This window comes from Electrophorus electricus, chromosome 9 (genome assembly GCF_041902795.1).
Source record: "Electrophorus electricus isolate QZ-2024a chromosome 9, ASM4190279v1, whole genome shotgun sequence".
In the NCBI taxonomy this organism is placed as follows: domain Eukaryota; kingdom Metazoa; phylum Chordata; class Actinopteri; order Gymnotiformes; family Gymnotidae; genus Electrophorus; species Electrophorus electricus.
In genome coordinates, this window is record NC_137505.1 from 31,525,347 (window position 1) to 31,539,284 (window position 13,938).

A 13,938-nucleotide genomic window follows, 5' to 3' on the forward strand; every position below is an offset into this window, starting at 1 on the left:
AGTAACCTTGCTGGGCATGACTGTGTGACCTCTTGTGCCTGGAAGTCTGGTTGTAGTATTATATAAACGGTCAAACTGCGTGAAGTGTGCCCAGGCCCAGAGCTACTTTGCTGGGCATGAATGTGTGACCTCTTGGGCCTGGAAGTCTGGTTGTAGAATGATTTTAAAGGGTCAAATGGTCTCCATTGTGTGTCCAGGTTTAAGGCTACTTTGCTGGGCATGTGATTTGGACCCATCGGGTACGGAAGCCTTTCCGTCATGTGCTCGTTTTCCACGCCTTCAGCGCAGGTAGCCTGCGAATTTAAAACCGACGTGCATTTTATTCTTTTCCCCTTTTATCCCTTCATATCTCTCCGCTACCTTGGAGAAGAGAGACGCACGCGGGTAAATAAAATGTAAATATCTGTATAATATGTAAATAAAAGGAAGAAGTGGTTGTGTAGTGTAGTCGTTTGATTATAAATAATCTCATAATAATTTTATCCACAAATACTTATACATTTATACATGTTTATCTCTGTGTGTGTGTGTGTGTGTGTGTGTGTGTGGTTCTGTGTCACTAGTGGGGCCTGTGGCCCGATTGGATTGTTTGCGGTGTGAGAAGGAGGAGTTGGAGAACAATTTGTTGGAGCAGCTGAAGGAGTTGAGGTTGCAGAAGCAGAAGGAGCTGCAGGTTCTTCAGGAGATGCTGAAACACAAGCAGCAGGAGGAGACAGAGCTCCTGCAGAAACAGCAGGAGGAGGAGGAGCATAACAGGTCCATCAAGAGTAAGTACTATGGAAATGCAATAATACTAACATAATAATGAATGTTAGCCTTTAGGCTCCAATAAAAGTGATACTAATATATGTATAGTACTCTATTTATATTATATTTTATATATTCAGTAGTAATTATGTAGTATATACAATCTGTGTTATATCCAGCAGTAATGATACTTGTTCTGGCAGATATGAAAATGGCCTGTGAACAGGAGAAGAAATCTCTGGAGGAAGAACTTGAGAAGCTCAGACTGTCACTGCAGGTAGAGATCCCTTATAGTGTCAGTACACATCCACCAGTACCTCCACCTTTCACTTATAACGTCAGTACACATTCAGTACACATTCCCACCTTTCCATTGTACTGGCTGTAGTGATGATTCGTGTGCGTGGGTTATACCAGCCCATAGAGGAGGACATTATGAGTCTGAAAGTGGCGCTGGAGATGAAGAACCAGGAGATCAAAGATCAGCACGATCTTTTGGTCAAACTATATACTCTGTATGTATACTATATACTCTGTATGTAGTACCTGGTTTAACACTATATCCTCTGTATATATACTATATACTGTTTATGTAGTACCTGGTTTAACACTATACCCTCAGCTTACTCTAGTCTGCAGATGTGAAGAAATTAAACAGAATGTGTATCTGTGTATATGTGCGCACCTGTATGTGTCTGGTTGTAGTATTATTTAAAGGGTCAAACTGCGTGAAGTGTGCCCAGGCCCAGAGCTACTTTGATGGGCATGATTCTGTGACCTCTTGGGCCTTGAAATGTGGTGCTTTGAATGATTTAAAGAGTGAAACGGTCTGAAGTGTGCCCACGTTTAAAGCAACCTTGCTGGGCATGACTGTGTGACCTCTTGGGCCAGGAAGTCTGTTTCTAGTTTTATTTAAATGGTCAAACTGCGTAAAGTGTGCCCAGGCCCAGAGCTACTTTGCTGGGCATGGCTGTGTGACCTCTTGGGCCTGGAAGTCTGCTTGTAGTATGATTTTAAAGGGTCAAATGGTCTCCATTGTGTATCCAGGTTTAAGTCTACTTTGCTGGGCATGTGATTTGGACCCATCGGGTACGGAAGCCTTTCCGTCACGTGCTCGTTTTCCACGCCTTCAGCGCAGGTAGCCTGCGAATTTAAAACCGACGTGCATTTTATTCTTTTCCCCTTTTATCCTTTCATATCTCTCCGCTACCTTGGAGAAGAGAGACGCACGCGGGTAAATAAAATGTAAATATCTCTAAATATCTGTATAATATGTAAATAAAAGGAAGATGTGGTTGTGTAGTGTAGTCGTTTGATTATAAATAATCTCATAATAATTTTATCCACAAATTCTTATACATTTATACATGTTTATCTCTCTGTGTGTGTGTGTGTGTGTGTGTGTGTGTGTGTGTGGTTCTGTGTCACTAGTGGGGCCTGTGGCCCGATTGGAGTGTTTGCGGTGTGAGAAGGAGGAGTTGGAGAACAGTTTGTTGGAGCAGCTGAAGGAGTTGAGGTTGCAGAAGCAGAAGGAGCTGCAGGTTCTTCAGGAGATGCTGAAACACAAGCAGCAGGAGGAGACAGAGCTCCTGCAGAAACAGCAGGAGGAGGAGGAGCATAACAGGTCCATCAAGAGTAAGTACTATGGAAATGCAATAATACTAACATAACTAATAATGAATGTTAGCCTTTAGGCTCCAATAAAAGTGATACTAATAAATGTATAGTACTATATATATTATATTTTATATATTCAGTAGTAATTATGTAGTATATACAATCTGTGTTATATCCAGCAGTAATGATACTTGCTCTGGCAGATATGAAAATGGCCTGTGAACAGGAGAAGAAATCTCTGGAGGAAGAACTTGAGAAGCTCAGACTGTCACTGCAGGTAGAGATCCCTTATAGTGTCAGTACACATCCACCAGTACCTCCACCTTTCACTTATAACGTCAGTACACATGCAGTACACATTCCCACCTTTCCATTGTACTGGCTGTAGTGATGATTCGTGTGTGTGTTATACCAGCCCATAGAGGAGGACTTTATGAGTCTGAAAGTGGCGCTGGAGATGAAGAACCAGGAGATCAAAGATCAGCACGATCTTTTGGTCAAACTATATACTCTGTATGTATACTATATACTCTGTATGTAGTACCTGGTTTAACACTATATCCTCTGTATATATACTATATACTGTTTATGTAGTACCTGGTTTAACACTATACCCTCAGCTTACTCTAGTCTGCAGATGTGAAGAAATTAAACAGAATGTGTATCTGTGTATATGTGTGCACCTGTATGTGTCTGGTTGTAGTATTATTTAAAGGGTCAAACTGCATGGTGTGTGCCCAGGCCCAGAGCTACTTTGCTGTGCATGACTGTGTGACCTCTTGGCCCTGGAAGTCTGGTGGTAGTAGTAGTATGATTTAAAGGCACAAAGTGATTGAAGTGTGCCCAGGCCCAGAGCTACTTTGCTGGGCATGACTGTGTGACCTCTTGGGCCAGGAAGTCTGTTTCTAGTTTTATTTAAACGGTCAAACTGTGTGAAGTGTGCCCAGGCCCAGAGCTACTTTGCTGGGCATGACTGTGTGACCTCTTGGGCCTGGAAGTCTGGTTGTAGTATGATTTTAAAGGGTCAAATGGTCTCCATTGTGTGTCCAGGTTTAAGGCTACTTTGCTGGGCATGTGATTTGGACCCATCGGGTACGGAAGCCTTTCCGTCACGTGCTCGTTTTCCACGCCTTCAGCGCAGGTAGCCTGCGAATTTAAAACCGACGTGCATTTTATTCTTTTCCCCTTTTATCCTTTCATATCTCTCCGCTACCTTGGAGAAGAGAGACGCACGCGGGTAAATAAAATGTAAATATCTGTATAATATGTATATAAAAGGAAGAAGTGGTTGTGTAGTGTAGTCGTTTGATTATAAATAATCTCATAATAATTTTATCCACAAATTCTTATACATTTATACATGTTTATCTCTCTCTGTGTGTGTGTGTGTGTGGTTCTGTGTCACTAGTGGGGCCTGTGGCCCGATTGGAGTGTTTGCGGTGTGAGAAGGAGGAGTTGGAGAACAGTTTGTTGGAGCAGCTGAAGGAGTTGAGGTTGCAGAAGCAGAAGGAGCTGCAGGTTCTTCAGGAGATGCTGAAACACAAGCAGCAGGAGGAGACAGAGCTCCTGCAGAAACAGCAGGAGGAGGAGGAGCATAACAGGTCCATCAAGAGTAAGTACTATGGAAATGCAATAATACTAACATAACTAATAATGAATGCTAGCCTTTAGGCTCCAATAAAAGTGATACTAATATATGTATAGTACTATATATATTATATTTTATATATTCAGTAGTAATTATGTAGTATATACAATCTATGTTATATCCAGCAGTAATGATACTTGCTCTGGCAGATATGAAAATGGCCTGTGAACAGGAGAAGAAATCTCTGGAGGAAGAACTTGAGAAGCTCAGACTGTCACTGCAGGTAGAGATCCCTTCTAGTGTCAGTACACATCCACCAGTACCTCCACCTTTCACTTATAAAGTCAGTACACATTCAGTACACATTCCCACCTTTCCATTGTACTGGCTGTAGTGATGATTCGTGTGTGTGGGTTATACCAGCCCATAGAGGAGGACATTATGAGTCTGAAAGTGGCGCTGGAGATGAAGAACCAGGAGATCAAAGATCAGCACGATCTTTTGGTCAAACTATATACTCTGTATGTATACTATATACTCTGTATGTAGTACCTGGTTTAACACTATATCCTCTGTATATATACTATATACTGTTTATGTAGTACCTGGTTGAACACTATACCCTCAGCTTACTCTAGTCTGCAGATGTGAAGAAATTAAACAGAATGTGTATCTGTGTATATGTGCCCACCTGTATGTGTCTGGTTGTAGTATTATTTAAAGGGTCAAACTGCGTGAAGTGTGCCCAGGCCCAGAGCTACTTTGATGGGCATGACTGTGTGACCTCTTGGGCCTGGAAGTCTGGTTGTAGTATGATTTTAAAGGGTCAAATGGTCTCCATTGTGTGTCCAGGTTTAAGGCTACTTTGCTGGGCATGTGATTTGGACCCATCGGGTACGGAAGCCTTTCCGTCACGTGCTCGTTTTACACGCCTTCAGCGCAGGTAGCCTGCGAATTTAAAACCGACGTGCATTTTATTCTTTTCCCCTTTTATCCTTTCATATCTCTCCGCTACCTTGGAGAAGAGAGACGCACGCGGGTAAATAAAATGTAAATATCTGTATAATATGTAAATAAAAGGAAGAAGTGGTTGTGTAGTGTAGTCGTTTGATTATAAATAATCTCATAATAATTTTATCCACAAATTCTCTATTTTATCGTTTTTTCCTGATCAATAATAGAAGAAAAGAAAAAAAAAGATGAACAGCACCCTCTAGCGATGAACCTCAATTATTTCAAGATATCTGTAAAACATGGCTAGGTTAAGTCGGCGTTAGAACAAAAAATGCTCAGATTAACTTGTGTCTCATGGCACGCAGCTGAGTTTAAAATTAAACACAATGAAATCAAATTAAATTGACCCAGCTGCAACAGGCTCAGCAACCACATTTAATTTCACTGATTGGTCAGTTAGCCAGGCTATACAAAACAGGCTATTGTTAGAAATTCTGCACATGTGCTTCGCTTAGCTTCACATCTCACACTGCTTATAATTATAAGATAACGTATCCACGTTCGTAATAACGTGGTGAAATCTGCCAAAAATGGTGAGACTGAGCATAATAAGTAATAAGACAATCTGAGCACTTAGTCCACATATTTCTAAATGAGAAGAAAAAGTTCCTCCAAACAATATAAGGCACACAATTCTATATGGGAAAACAGTTACAGTTGTCATTAAGAGAAGCACTACTCATTACACAGATGTCAATAACCGTCCTAATATTAATAGTTCAACAGTCTTCCTCTGTCTATTATACGCACTGTACACATGTTAAATATCTGCCTTGAAATGACAATGAAATGACTTCCGGGCGCACTGAAAATTGTTATATACACACACAGACACCCCCATACCAACATAAGCATAGTGCAACTCTTTGTTTACGCACCAGAGATTGAGTGGGCAAGTGCGTGTATATGCGAGTTTAAATTATTATACACAAATGTAAGTAGTAGGCTATTTATGTGAAAATGTTTCATATGTATGTACAAGTAGTGTTTCCCTGATTTCTCCCTAAATGGCCCCTCATAGTTCAGCAGTAATGAGGCTAGTTAGATTTTGCTCAGAATTAAGTACACTTTGGGATGTTATACGTATCACAGTCTCCGGTGAGCCGTACATGGTTGATCAATCCAGGTTGAGGTAGAGTCACTGCATTAATGACACGTCTGTTTGCATTGCCAGTTGTTGCTATGGCAGCAATGAAATTAGGAAATTCAAAGAAAAACAACTCATCTACGCTCTTGGAACTTTAGAACCCCATATGTCCTGTGGCCCGATGTCACACGTGAGGGGAATCCCATGAACACCTTTACAGATCAGTCTGTGGAAAGACACTGAAGAGGACAGAGGAAAAATGAGGCGTTTCTGGAGCTGGTGTGCTGGACGCATCGAGGACGAATACACAGACACAAAGGATGTGGAGGGTAAATGTAAATATAATGCCACTCACACCTGCGGTTGCTGGTGCTGGCACTCATACCTGTGGTTACAATTCCTTTTTTGTCTTTAGCGCTGCATTGTCGCCTCTATCTCCCAATAATTCATACTCGAGGCTTTAGAAATCTAAGTTTTTGGGGGGTATATGCCATTTCCTGTTATTTGTGCAGAATACACACACTTTCACTTTGGAATCCACAAAGTTTTATAAATGAGGTCCCTGAATAACATCTATCTATTTCTACACTACATGGCTTGCTAATTTGTGTGTGTGTGTGTGTGTGTGTGTGTGTGTGTGTTATACCAGCCCATAGAGGAGGACATGAGTCTGAAAGTGGTGCTGGAGATGAAGAACCAGGAGATCAAAGATCAGCACGATCTTTTGGTAAAACTATATACTCTGTATGTAGTACCTGGTTTAACATTATATCCTCTGTATATATATTATATACTGTTTATGTAGTACCTAGTTTAACACTATACCCTCAGCTTACTCTAGTCTGCAGATGTGAAGAAATTAAACAGAATGTGTATCTGTGTATATGTGCGCACCTGTATGTGTCTGGTTGTAGTATTATTTAAAGGGTCAAACTGCGTGAAGTGTGCCCAGACCCAGGCATGACTCTGTGACCTCTTGGGCCAGGAAGTCTGTTTCTAGTTTTATTTAAACGGTCAAACTGCGTGAAGTGTGCCCAGGCCCAGAGCTACTTTGCTGGGCATGACTGTGTGACCTCTTGGGCCTGGAAGTCTGGTTTTAGTATGATTTTAAAGGGTCAAATGGTCTCCATTGTGTGTCCAGGTTTAAGGCTAGTTTGCTGGGCATGTGATTTGGACCCATCGGGTACGGAAGCCTTTCCCTCAAGTGCTCGTTTTATACGCCTTCAGCGCAGGTAGCCTGCGAATTTAAAACCGACGTGCATTTTATTCTTTTCCCCTTTTATCCTTTCATATCTCTCCGCTACCTTGGAGAAGAGAGACGCACGCGGGTAAATAAAATGTAAATATCTGAATAATATGTAAATAAAAGGAAGAAGTGGTTGTGTAGTGTAGTCGTTTGATTATAAATAATCTCATAATAATTTTATCCACAAATTCTTATACATTTATACATGTTTATCTCTCTCTCTGTGTGTGTGTGTGTGTGTGTCTGTGTGTGTGTGTGGTTCTGTGTCACTAGTTGTGCCTGTGGCCCGATTGGAGTGTTTGCGGTGTGAGAAGGAGGAGTTGGAGAACAGTTTGTTGGAGCAGCTGAAGGATGTGAGGTTGCAGAAGCAGAAGGAGCTGCAGGTTCTTCAGGAGATGCTGAAACACAAGCAGCAAAAGGAGACAGAGCTCCTGCAGAAACAGCAGGAGGAGGAGGAGCATAACAGGTCCATCAAGAGTAAGTACTATGGAAATGCAATAATAATAACATAACTAATAATGAATGTTAGCCTTTAGGCTCCAATAAAAGTGATACTAATATATGTATAGTACTATATATATTATATTTTATATATTCAGTAGTAATTACGTAGTATATACAATCTGTGTTATGTCCAGCAGTAATGATACTTGCTCTGGCAGATATGAAAATGTCCTGTGAACAGGAGAAGAAATCTCTGGAGGAAGAACTTGAGAAGCTCAGACTGTCACTGCAGGTAGAGATCCCTTATAGTGTCAGTACACATCCACCAGTACCTCCACCTTTCACTTATAACGTCAGTACACATTCGGTACACATTCCCACCTTTCCATTGTACTGGCTGTAGTGATGATTCGTGTGTGTGTTATACCAGCCCATAGAGGAGGACATTGAGTCTGAAAGTGGCGCTGGAGATGAAGAACCAGGAGATCAAAGATCAGCACGAACTTTTGGTCAAACTATATACTCTGTATGTAGTACCTGGTTTAACATTATATCCTCTGTATATATACTATATACTGTTTATGTAGTTCCTGGTTTAACACTATACCCTCAGCTTACTCTAGTCTGCAGATGTGAAGAAATTTAAACAGAATGTGTATCTGTGTATATGTGCGCACCTGTATGTGTCTGGTTGTAGTATTATTTAAAGGGTCAAATGGTCTCCATTGTGTTTCCAGGTTTAAGGCTACTTTGCTGGGCATGTGATTTGGACCCATCGGGTACGGAAGCCTTTCCGTCACGTGCTCGTTTTCCACGCCTTCAGCGCAGGTAGCCTGCGAATTTAAAACCGACGTGCATTTTATTCTTTTCCCCTTTTATCCTTTCATATCTCTCCGCTATGTTGGAGAAGAGAGACGCACGCGGGTAAATAAAATGTAAATATCTGTAAATATCTGTATAATATGTAAATAAAAGGAAGAAGTGGCTGTGTAGTGTAGTCGTTTCATTATAAATAATCTCATAATAATTTTATCCACAAATTCTTATACATTTATACATGTTTATCTCTCTGTGTGTGTGTGTGTGTGTGTGTGTGTGTGTGTGTGTCTGTGTGTGTGTGTTTGTCTGTGTCTGTGTGTGTGTGTGGTTCTGTGTCACTAGTGGGGCCTGTTGCCCGATTGGAGTGTTTGCGGTGTGAGAAGGAGGAGTTGGAGAACAGTTTGTTGGAGCAGCTGAAGGAGTTGAGGTTGCAGAAGCAGAAGGAGCTGCAGGTTCTTCAGGAGATGCTGAAACACAAGCAGCAGGAGGAGACAGAGCTCCTGCAGAAACAGCAGGAGGAGGAGGAGCATAACAGGTCCATCAAGAGTAAGTACTATGGAAATGCAATAATACTAACATAACTAATAATGAATGCTAGCCTTTAGGCTCCAATAAAAGTGATACTAATATATGTATAGTACTATATATATTATATTTTATATATTCAGTAGTAATTATGTAGTATATACAATCTATGTTATATCCAGCAGTAATGATACTTGCTCTGGCAGATATGAAAATGGCCTGTGAACAGGAGAAGAAATCTCTGGAGGAAGAACTTGAGAAGCTCAGACTGTCACTGCAGGTAGAGATCCCTTCTAGTGTCAGTACACATCCACCAGTACCTCCACCTTTCACTTATAAAGTCAGTACACATTCAGTACACATTCCCACCTTTCCATTGTACTGGCTGTAGTGATGATTCGTGTGTGTGGGTTATACCAGCCCATAGAGGAGGACATTATGAGTCTGAAAGTGGCGCTGGAGATGAAGAACCAGGAGATCAAAGATCAGCACGATCTTTTGGTCAAACTATATACTCTGTATGTATACTATATACTCTGTATGTAGTACCTGGTTTAACACTATATCCTCTGTATATATACTATATACTGTTTATGTAGTACCTGGTTGAACACTATACCCTCAGCTTACTCTAGTCTGCAGATGTGAAGAAATTAAACAGAATGTGTATCTGTGTATATGTGCCCACCTGTATGTGTCTGGTTGTAGTATTATTTAAAGGGTCAAACTGCGTGAAGTGTGCCCAGGCCCAGAGCTACTTTGCTGGGCATGACTGTGTGACCTCTTGGGCCTGGAAGTCTGGTTGTAGTATGATTTTAAAGGGTCAAATGGTCTCCATTGTGTGTCCAGGTTTAAGGCTACTTTGCTGGGCATGTGATTTGGACCCATCGGGTACGGAAGCCTTTCCGTCACGTGCTCGTTTTCCACGCCTTCAGCGCAGGTAGCCTGCGAATTTAAAACCGACGTGCATTTTATTCTTTTCCCCTTTTATCCTTTCATATCTCTCCGCTACCTTGGAGAAGAGAGACGCACGCGGGTAAATAAAATGTAAATATCTCTAAATATCTGTATAATATGTAAATAAAAGGAAGAAGTGGTTGTGTAGTGTAGTCGTTTCATTATAAATAATCTCATAATAATTTTATCCACAAATTCTCTATTTTATCGTTTTTTCCTGATCAATAATAGAAAAAAAAGGAAAAAAAAGATGAACAGCACCCTCTAGCGATGAACCTCAATTATTTCAAGATAACTGTAAAACATGGCTAGGTTAAGTCGGCGTTAGAACAAAAAATGCTCAGATTAACTTGTGTCTCATGGCACGCAGCTGAGTTTAAAATTAAACACAATGAAATCAAATTAAATTGACCCAGCTGCAACAGGCTCAGCAACCACATTTAATTTCACTGATTGGTCAGTTAGCCAGGCTATACAAAACAGGCTATTGTTAGAAATTCTGCACATGTGCTCCGCTTAGCTTCACATCTCACACTGCTTATAATTATAAGATAACGTATCCACGTTCGTAATAACGTGGTGAAATCTGCCAAAAATGGTGAGACTGAGCATAATAAGTAATAAGACAATCTGAGCACTTAGTCCACATATTTCTAAATGAGAAGAAAAAGTTCCTCCAAACAATATAAGGCACACAATTCTATATGGGAAAACAGTTACAGTTGTCATTAAGAGAAGCACTACTCATTACACAGATGTCAATAACCGTCCTAATATTAATAGTTCAACAGTCTTCCTCTGTCTATTATACGCACTGTACACATGTTAAATATCTGCCTTGAAATGACAATGAAATGACTTCCGGGCGCACTGAAAATTGTTATATACACACACAGACACCCCCATACCAACATAAGCATAGTGCAACTCTTTGTTTACGCACCAGAGATTGAGTGGGCAAGTGCGTGTATATGCGAGTTTAAATTATTATACACAAATGTAAGTAGTAGGCTATTTATGTGAAAATGTTTCATATGTATGTACAAGTAGTGTTTCCCTGATTTCTCCCTAAATGGCCCCTCATAGTTCAGCAGTAATGAGGCTAGTTAGATTTTGCTCAGAATTAAGTACACTTTGGGATGTTATACGTATCACAGTCTCCGGTGAGCCGTACATGGTTGATCAATCCAGGTTGAGGTAGAGTCACTGCATTAATGACACGTCTGTTTGCATTGCCAGTTGCTGCTATGGCAGCAATGAAATTAGGAAATTCAAAGAAAAACAACTCATCTACGCTCTTGGAACTTTAGAACCCCATATGTCCTGTGGCCCGATGTCACACGTGAGGGGAATCCCATGAACACCTTTACAGATCAGTCTGTGGAAAGACACTGAAGAAGACAGAGGAAAAATGAGGCGTTTCTGGAGATGGTGTGCTGGACGCATCGAGGACGAATACACAGACACAAAGGATGTGGAGGGTAAATGTAAATATAATGCCACTCACACCTGCAGTTGCTGGTGCTGCCACTCATACCTGTGGTTAAAATTCCTTTTTTGTCTTTAGCGCTGCATTGTCGCCTCTATCTCCCAATAATTCATACTCGAGGCTTTAGAAATCTAAGTTTTTGGGGGGTATATGCCATTTCCTGTTATTTGTGCAGAATACACACACTTTCACTTTGGAATCCACAAAGTTTTATAAATGAGGTCCCTGAATAACATCTATCTATTTCTACACTATATGGCTTGCTAATTTGTGTGTGTGTGTGTGTGTGTGTGTGTGTTATACCAGCCCATAGAGGAGGACATGAGTCTGAAAGTGGTGCTGGAGATGAAGAACCAGGAGATCAAAGATCAGCACGATCTTTTGGTAAAACTATATACTCTGTATGTAGTACCTGGTTTAACATTATGTCCTCTGTATATATATTATATACTGTTTATGTAGTACCTGGTTTAACACTATACCCTCAGCTTACTCTAGTCTGCAGATGTGAAGAAATTAAACAGAATGTGTATCTGTGTATATGTGCGCACCTGTATGTGTCTGGTTGTAGTATTATTTAAAGGGTCAAACTGCGTGAAGTGTGCCCAGACCCAGGCATGACTCTGTGACCTCTTGGGCCAGGAAGTCTGTTTCTAGTTTTATTTAAACGGTCAAACTGCGTGAAGTGTGCCCAGGCCCAGAGCTACTTTGCTGGGCATGATTGTGTGACCTCTTGGGCCTGGAAGTCTGGTTTTAGTATGATTTTAAAGGGTCAAATGGTCTCCATTGTGTGTCCAGGTTTAAGGCTAGTTTGCTGGGCATGTGATTTGGACCCATCGGGTACGGAAGCCTTTCCCTCAAGTGCTCGTTTTATACGCCTTCAGCGCAGGTAGCCTGCGAATTTAAAACCGACGTGCATTTTATTCTTTTCCCCTTTTATCCTTTCATATCTCTCCGCTACCTTGGAGAAGAGAGACGCACGCGGGTAAATAAAATGTAAATATCTGTAAATATCTGTATAATATGTAAATAAAAGGAAGAAGTGGTTGTGTAGTGTAGTCGTTTGATTATAAATAATCTCATAATAATTTTATCCACAAATTCTTATACATTTATACATGTTTATCTCTCTCTCTGTGTGTGTGTGTGTGGTTCTGTGTCACTAGTGGGGCCTGTGGCCCGATTGGAGTGTTTGCGGTGTAAGAAGGAGGAGTTGGAGAACAGTTTGTTGGAGCAGCTGAAGGAGTTGAGGTTGCAGAAGCAGAAGGAGCTGCAGGTTCTTCAGGAGATGCTGAAACACAAGCAGCAGGAGGAGACAGAGCTCCTGCAGAAACAGCAGGAGGAGGAGGAGCATAACAGGTCCCTCAAGGGTAAGTACTATGGAAATGCAATAATACTAACATAACTAATAATGAATGTTAGCCTTTAGGCTCCAATAAAAGTGATACTAATATATGTATAGTACTATATATATTATATTTTATATATTCAGTAGTAATTATGTAGTATATACAATCTGTGTTATATCCAGCAGTAATGATACTTGCTCTGGCAGATATGAAAATGGCCAGTGAACAGGAGAAGAAATCTCTGGAGGAAGAACTTGAGAAGCTCAGATTGTCACTGCAGGTAGAGATCCCTTCTAGTGTCAGTACACATCCACCAGTACCTCCACCTTTCACTTATAACGTCAGTACACATTCAGTACACATTCCCACCTTTCCATTGTACTGGCTGTAGTGATGATTCGTGTGTGTGTTATACCAGCCCATAGAGGAGGACATTATGAGTCTGAAAGTGGCACTGGAGATGAAGAACCAGGAGATCAAAGATCAGCACGATCTTTTGGTCAAACTATATACTCTGTATGTATACTATATACTCTGTATGTAGTACCTGGTTTAACACTATATCCTCTGTATATATACTATATACTGTTTATGTAGTACCTGGTTTAACACTATACCCTCAGCTTACTCTAGTCTGCAGATGTGAAGAAATTAAACAGAATGTGTATCTGTGTATATGTGCGCACCTGTATGTGTCTGGTTGTAGTATTATTTAAAGGTTCATACTGCGTGAAGTGTGCCCAGGCGCAGAGCTACTTTGATGGGCATGATTCTGTGACCTCTTGGGCCTTGAAATGTGGTGCTTTGAATGATTTAAAGAGTGAAACGGTCTGAAGTGTGCCCACGTTTAAAGCATCCTTGCTGGGCATGACTGTGTGACCTCTTGGGCCAGGAAGTCTGTTTCTACTTTTATTTAAACGGTCAAACTGCGTGAAGTGTGCCCAGGCCCAGAGCTACTTTGCTGTGCATGACTGTGTGACCTCTTGGGCCTGGAAGTCTGGTTGTAGTATGATTTTAAAGGGTCAAATGGTCTCCATTGTGTGTCCAGGTTTAAGG